Below are 6,917 nucleotides of genomic sequence, written 5' to 3' on the forward strand. Positions count from 1 at the left end.
ATATGTCGTCATATGTGTACCTTATTGACCTATGTGTTCCTTATTGACATATATGAATATGTCGTCATATGTGTACCTTATTGACATATGGTTACCTTATTGACATATATGAATATGTCGTCATATGTGTACCTTATTGACATATGGTTACCTTATTGACATATATGAATATGTCGTCATATGTGTACCTTATTGACATATGTGTACCTTGTTGGCATATATGTACCTGTTGTCATATGTGTACTTTATTGACATGTGTGTACCTTATTGATATGTGTATCTTGCTGACAGAACCGGAGAGCTTTAACGCAGTCATATTTTTGGTAGATAAATAAATCCAGTTGTTGTATGGGACTATTTACATCATTTATTCTTGGTAAAGTGTCGACTGATGGTCGATTCCAAAACCTTTGCCTCTATCTCATATTTACCACCGACCTGGCTGTTGATTGCTTTGTTGAGAAGCTTGGATAAGAAATTGATGTTTTTCACATCACGCCGTCAGTGAATAGGGTAAGAGTAATTAGGAAACAGGTTCAAAGCCTTTTTTTTTAGTAATTAGATATACCATTTCGCTAACTGTGCATTTGTTTTTGTCAGGCATAATTCGAAGAAAGCATTTTTGGTACTGTTCACACGGGGGTTTATTCATTCACGATCGTGAAATGTAAAAATGGCAGAGTGCAAAATGCCTTATTAAAGTTTTATGCCTTTTGTCAAACGTGTGACTATTGCACGGAAGGGTGACCAGTGTCGAGGGAGTGAGGGGTTTAGGTAAACAAGACAGGTATATATAAATAAAACAAGATCAAAGCAGTGACAATGAAAAGGAAAACAATAGATATGTTTGTGGAATGCCTTAGCTCCGGTCCTTTCATCACCTTCCTGGCCAAGCTGCTTTCCCATCTCGCCTGCATTCGTCGGTAATCAATCAAAAAGGTGTGAATACATGTAGTAATGCTCAACGGAAATTTTAGAAAGAAGATGAACAATCGGTTGCTACTTACAGAAAACCAAATTATCTTTACAACAGTGCTTGCTTGTCTAAGTAAAAACAACTCGACTCTTTGTCATACTGGTAAAATATTTTTTGGCTTAGCCATGACACCAAGACAAAAGTATTTTACAACTAGGTGTTTATGTCAACTTCTACGTACAACGATTGTTGCTTTAGTGTAGTTTATTTAAGTGACTAATTGGATTATGTTAATTGTATTAAGATGAGATCACGTGGATGATGTCAATGGTATTAAGATGAAACCATGTCATTTTACAGATAAACATAGAATAATTCATTGATTAGAGTATGACGTTATTTATAATCATGTTCCGTTTCGTTCTGGGACCGTTTGAACGAGACTAAAGAAAAAGGCGGAAGCTGATACGAAGACATGGACATCAGAGAAATGGTTTTATTGTTGTTTTGGGTGTAACGCCATTTCTTAGACCAAGATAGGGAAGTTACTGTCAGCTTTCTCACCTACCCACACTGGTGGAGCTTGAGACTCAGGCCCAAGATGGACAAGGGTGAGATGGCAGTGGTAAAAAAAAGCGAGAACTTTAGAGAATTCGGCCACATGAGTTCCCATTCTGAACTAAAATAGTAGCAATTAGTTACCTGCCTTTACTTTATATCATGTACATGCCAGTGTATACATGGAAATCATACAAATATATGTTCATACATACATACATACATACATACGAACGCACGCACGCACGCACGAACACACACACACATACATACATAAATGCATACATACATACATACATACATACAGACATACATACATGTACATGCCTATGTCTATGTACCAATACAAAAATGTACGTACTCACTCATGCATAAAAACACATACATGCTCTCACCACGTTTGCGTTGAAAGTAAATATCTACTATATTTTCAATTCATCAATTTCTGTGCTTACAAACTACGATAAAGTTTATGCAAATTTCAGAAATCTGATTGTTTATGAAACGAAATCAACGAGAATAATGCCTGTTTACGCAACATGTTTTAAAGAACCATAACAGAAGAAAAAACTGCGATCACACTTTACTTCTCTCCTCTCACCGGATGTACAGATGCACTTTGTAATACAATCTCTTAAGTTCCTGCGGTGGATGTGGAAATGTTTAAACATGAAACTACACATATCACAGTGTTGTTCAAGGTACTAATCTGGATGGTGCCATCATAGCATATGTCTTTAAGCCTTGTATACAAAGAACCGTCATGAAATGGGGATACTCACACAACATCTGTCTTTAAGGGTTATATACAAGGAACCGTCATGAAATGGGGATACTCACACATCTGTCTTTCAGCCTTGTATACAAAGAACCGTCATGAAATGGGGATACTCACACAACATCTGTCTTTCAGCCTTGTATACAAGGAACCGTCATGAAATGGGGATACTCACACAACATCTGTCTTTCAGCCTTGTATACAAAGAACCGTCATGAAATGGGGATACTCACACAACATCTGTCTTTCAGCCTTGTATACAAAGAACCGTCATAAAATGGGGATACTCACACAACATCTGTCTTTCAGCCTTGTATACAAAGAACCGTCATGAAATGGGGATACTCACACAACATCTGTCTTTAAGGTTTGTATACAAGGAACCGTCATGAAATGGGGATACTCACACAACATCTGTCTTTCAGCCTTGTATACAAAGAACCGTCATGAAATGGGGATACTCACACAACATCTGTCTTTAAGGGTTGTATACAAGGAACCGTCATGAAAGGGGGATACTCACACAACATCTGTCTTTCAGCCTTGTATACAAAGAACCGTCATGAAATGGGGATACTCACACAACATCTGTCTTTAAGGGTTGTATACAAGGAACCGTCATGAAATGGGGATACTCACACAACATCTGTCTTTCAGCCTTGTATACAAAGAACCGTCATGAAATGGGGATACTCACACAACATCTGTCTTTCAGCCTTGTATACAAAGAACCGTCATGAAATGGGGATACTCACACAACATCTGTCTTTAAGGGTTGTATACAAGGAACCGTCATGAAATGGGGATACTCACACAACATCTGTCTTTCAGCCTTGTATACAAAGAACCGTCATGAAATGGGGATACTCACACAACATCTATCTTTAAGGGTTGTATACAAGGAGCCGTCATGAAATGGGGATACTCACACAACATCTGTCTTTCAGCCTTGTATACAAGGAACCGTCATGAAATGGGGATACTCACACAGCACGCCTGTCTCAAAAACCTGGCGTAATTTGAACAGGCGAGATACGTAGTAGTCATTGCAATATATGAATGTGATTGCAAAGACAACCCTTTCATACATAACCGTTTCCAATGCAAAAAACCTAAATGTTCAATCAAAAAGGTGATATGGATAAATAAGCAGTATCTTCGTTTAAACACAAACGCGCGCGCACGTACACGTATCCCCACCTTTTTAAAAATCACACTGCGACCCCAAGAAACTTCATTGGAAAATTGAGAGCAATGCATTTTAGATTTAAGAACCAGCAATGCAGTGGAAATAATGGAAAGTAGTGCAAATTGAAATTGATAAATAGAATTTTATTTTATCACTAGTATTAACTCAATGGTAGTTTATCTGAATTGTCTTTTTAAGATTATTTATTTATTTATTTATTTTTGGGGGAGGGGACTAATGGCTTTTTACGGCCGCTATTTTTGTGCGGGAAATTTTGGCTTTTTTCAATTGGTTTATAATAAATATGTTTAAGTAAGCTTTGTGATTCTTTAATAAAATCGAAAGTATTATCATGACACAAGAATAGTCATGTCTTAATTTCCCCCACCCCTATGTTGCTATTATCAGGTGACAATGATGACAGAATTGATACGAAACAGATTCCATCTCGCACAATAAAAAATACATGCAACTTTGCTTCATTGTTACCACAGAAACTTGAAAATAAGATTGATGCTATGAAAGAACGACTGTTATGATTAATCATCGCTTTTCTGCACATAAAAAAGACAAGGAGAGTTGGGGACTTGGTAAACAAACATAGGTGATCGCCCATTCAATCATAAAATAGATACTTTGTAACAAGCTGTAAAACCAATCGTTTTTTGACTGATCACTTCATTTCTTATCACCTTATCAGTCAAACTGATCACTGGTGTATGTACAGAGGAACAGCTAACCTATGCCATTGATGGAAACTTGTTGAACATTAGGTAAATAAAAGTAAACTGACAGTTTATCAGATCACTAACGTCTGCTGCTCTGACACCTAGATGATAATCACATACCACGTACCATTCCAATAGTCATAACGTAAACATGTACAGCCGTCTATTATGATATTTTCAGTTTACACTTCCGGTGTTATATTACTTTCAACGCGGATTAGTGTGAACAAGTTTGATTTTATATAAGATTCCGTACTTACGGTAGGTATAGTTATCTGATAATGGCGCTGTGTTAATATCGTGTACATTTCTGAAATTATTAGGTTACATACCAGTTCTAAATGGAATTAAATAACAGACAAAAAACGGAAAGACATTAATATAAAAATAGAATGGGAACCACCGTCATCAGTATATTTTTCTCTTGAGCATTTGTGTAATTAATTTTTTCAAAGGAATCACACTATGTGATCATGGTAACATTAGGGAGTTTGTCAATACGAATTTAAACTGGATCGGTTCGATTTGCATAAAATTAACAATTTTCTTCGTTTCTACACTGAAAGTGTCTATTTTTACTGCCCCCAATCTCCAGTATCTGGCTTCGCTCCCGTAAGATAACTGCTTATTGGTTGTTTAGTCTTGCCCGGGATTTCCCCTCAAGGTATTGGCAGTCTCCACATTGACTATATAAAGTATGACGACCAATAACCGCCATGACACAATCCTTTCTCTCATTGTATGTTTGTTTTTTGTTTGTATTTTATGAGAAAAGCTAATGGATTTCTGATGTTATGGTGACAAATGTCAGATATTCCTCTTGTCCTAACTATTTATGGTAACAACAAAACAGACATGTAAACAAATTATCTCGTCTTTCAACAATACATAACAATAGATAACAGAAATCGACACTAAAGTAAAATTCTGCGAAGGTTCGTATGATCTAGTCATTATTTGACACGTATTCCAATCAGTACTGCGATAAAATAGACCTTTATTTAATTCAACCATCTTCATTCAGCTGAAGGTGTCCTAAATGACGAAAGCTCTATAGAATGAATAATGACATTTGTCTTATGTATGTCTGTCTGTCATATGTAGTATTATCTCGATTAGTTTGAGTGACAGATATTATCATGTGCATCATATATATAGTTGATGATTCTTACAACCACCAGAATTAATGTCTTAATTATGACACGATATAAGTAAATTATAATAAACAATTAAATAAATTATAATAAACAATTAAATAAATTATGATAAACAATTAAATAAATTATAATAAACAATTAAGTAAATTAGAATATAGAATTAGCATTCTGATACATAGCGTTTACAATTTAACAATTTTATAATTTTTGTGTTTCAAGTGTAAATGAAGTCTTGTGTACCAGGGAACATCCCTCCCCTCTCCTTCTCTGGTACAGGTATAGATCACAACTACCAGTCCTCTCGTCTTTTTCACTATATCGGTTCTCTGTCGTTTTCTCGATCTCCAGCAGTGTGACTAATACGACCATGTTGATTATGGGCAGAGAGATAAAAGGTGATCTTATAAAACGGGAATTTAGATAAAAGTGATATTAAGTCAGAGTGTAATACACTTCCAAGACAGACAGGTTAGTGCTGTTTACCAAGACTGTTATAGTATCCCCTCATCACTGATAAGGTATACTATGTCAATAAACTGCAGCATATGCAGAGATGAAAAGTCTCACGGTAATGTATACCTCAGTGATCCTGATAAAAGAAAACCAGCAATAATAAGTGTATAACAGACATATAAACAGATGGAGAGTAGAACGGAGAGAAGTTCTTGCGTACCATCATAATCATGTTCATCTTGAGAAGAAAACATACTTTAGAAGTTTTATGTTCCTTGTATGAACTATTTGTATCTAGTTCTATTTTATTCTTTTGTATGGACTATTTTGCAAGTTTTAGTGGTTTTATTTCTTTGAATGGACTATTTTGCAAGTTTTTGTTTTTATTCTTTGTACGGGCTATTTTTTCCCAGTACATTAAGCACCGTTTATGACTTAATTTCTCAAATATTAAAAAAAGAAAATATACAGAATGTAAGAAAGAAAGCAAGGAAGGATGTAAGAGACAGAAACAAAACAAGAAAAAAAAATCAGAAAAGGGGTTTAAATTGAATGTTTGCTATCTGAATACTGATATGTCTTGTAATCGATATGTATATGCGTTTCACTTACCATCCGTTACAAATCACACTAATATTAACCTAATACAGACTAAGTGTACAGTTTTGTATGCTTAATTTTGTATATAACTCGTGAACATTAATCAATTCCATGGCTAGGTATACTTCAATTACCAATTAGCGACATTGATAACAAATAGTTAATGAGGTAATTGGTGATCCTTTAATAACATTGAATGATTTTATAATGAGTTACTTTTGTTGTAATTAATATGTTAATTAGCTACGAAAATTTACAGTTCTTTAGTCCTAACCGATATATTAGTGGAATTTTAATTTGCTATGATATTTCATATCGTCCCTTAAGTTTTTCTCCTTCACCTAATTACAACCATTGTTTATAAAACTACTAGAAACCGTACTTCCTTTACATGTTGAAGACAGGTGTTAATTGAAGAGTGATGTAAATTGAAAACTGATGTTAATTGATGGTACGTGAAAAGTACTCACCATTGTTTCGCGTTTTAATTTTCTTTCTTTCTTTCTCTGTTCTTTCCTTTTTCTTTCTTTCTTTCTTT

Source organism: Sinohyriopsis cumingii, chromosome 6 (genome assembly GCF_028554795.1).
Source record: "Sinohyriopsis cumingii isolate HCF-2022 chromosome 6, ASM2855479v2, whole genome shotgun sequence".
In the NCBI taxonomy this organism is placed as follows: Eukaryota; Metazoa; Mollusca; class Bivalvia; order Unionida; family Unionidae; genus Sinohyriopsis; species Sinohyriopsis cumingii.